A 1524-nucleotide genomic window follows, 5' to 3' on the forward strand; every position below is an offset into this window, starting at 1 on the left:
TAGTTTTATTTCAGCAACAGAGACAAAGGAGAGGGGAACAGCTTTGTCCTTCCAGCTGTCTGAAAACAAAAGCACTTTTTTCCCAAAACACAAAAAAAGTGAACACGGGTATTTGCTCAGATCGCTTCTCATTACGGTTCCTGTCACCATCTCTTGCTCTTCAGCAGGTAAGCACCCTTTTGCAGATGAGAAGATAGCAGCACTTACCGCATCACATTCATTGGTCCAGCTTGCCTTCACAGGGGTATTTTACCGACAGATCTCTGTCATTTCTTCAAAAATCTCGCCACTGAAATGATAGCATGGTAGCTGACTTGCTCAAAATGGAGCAAAGGAAAAACCTGCAAGGACACGCAATCCCATGTCATCTCCAAATGTGCCAGGCAACACACTCAAGCTGTCAGGTGCAGACGGCTTCCTGCAGAACCAACTGCCATTCTTTACTAATGCATTACAATGCTTAGCTGGGCGCAGAGCTTTGTTTCATTTTCATCAATAAAAACAGTGATGACCAAAAGAAAATAACATGTTCTCACTTCTTGGGTGAGTTTGAAAAGGAGATTTTTGACAAATACAACCTCACAGGCATTTCTTGAATCATGAAGGTGCCATAAATAATTTTTTTAATTCTCATATGATGAAAATCATTTTATGTTTGCATTTCATCATTCTTTCTTTCCTGAGCCTATCAAGATGGGAAACAAGCAGAAGTTTCAAAAGCTGCTCTTAGGCAGGCCAGCAGGGTATTAATGAACGTATAATTGAAAGGGGATTATATTTCCACTGTTTTAGTCACCCTAGTGGAACTGCAGGTGTGCAGCTTTCTATAGAAGGTCATCAGAGACCTCCCCTCTCACCCAAACCCCCAGAGACTCAGTTAACAACAAACGGCTCCCATCAGACCCCTCTCTTTATTAACTAATGCACAGAGTATAACTGCAGTGTCAACCTTGAGCCAGAGCTTAACAGCACTGATCAGAGATTATTTATTAAAGAGGTCCCATGAATTAAACACCGTCACTTAAGGATTCTGCGCACTCGTCTTTATGACTTTTATCTGCATTGGGAGTCCAATCTTCAGTTATATTCACACTTACAAGGGTTATATCATTCATGTTTGATATTCTCCAAGATGTGCTGCTCGGAGTATTGTGAATTTTTAATCCTCTCTGGTAATTTATGAAATGTAAATACACATGCACACACAAACACGCAAATGCATACACACACACACACACACAAACATACACACGCACACACAACACACACATACGCACACACACATGCATGCAAGCACACATCCTCATTGATGTACTCACTGGTGGAAAGGTAACTTAAATGGCTTGAACTCCTCTGCTCAGGGGACGTTTTAAAGCCAAAAATATATCACTCTCGTTCTGGTTTCCTGTTCCTCAGTTCTATGTGCTCTGTTCGCAAAAGCAGCTGCCCTCCCATCTCTCCCTCTCTCTCTCTCTCTCTCTCTCTCTTTGTCTGTCTGTCTCTCACTCTCTCTCTCTCCCCCCC

This window comes from Anguilla rostrata, chromosome 2 (assembly GCF_018555375.3).
Source record: "Anguilla rostrata isolate EN2019 chromosome 2, ASM1855537v3, whole genome shotgun sequence".
Taxonomy (NCBI): Eukaryota; Metazoa; Chordata; class Actinopteri; order Anguilliformes; family Anguillidae; genus Anguilla; species Anguilla rostrata.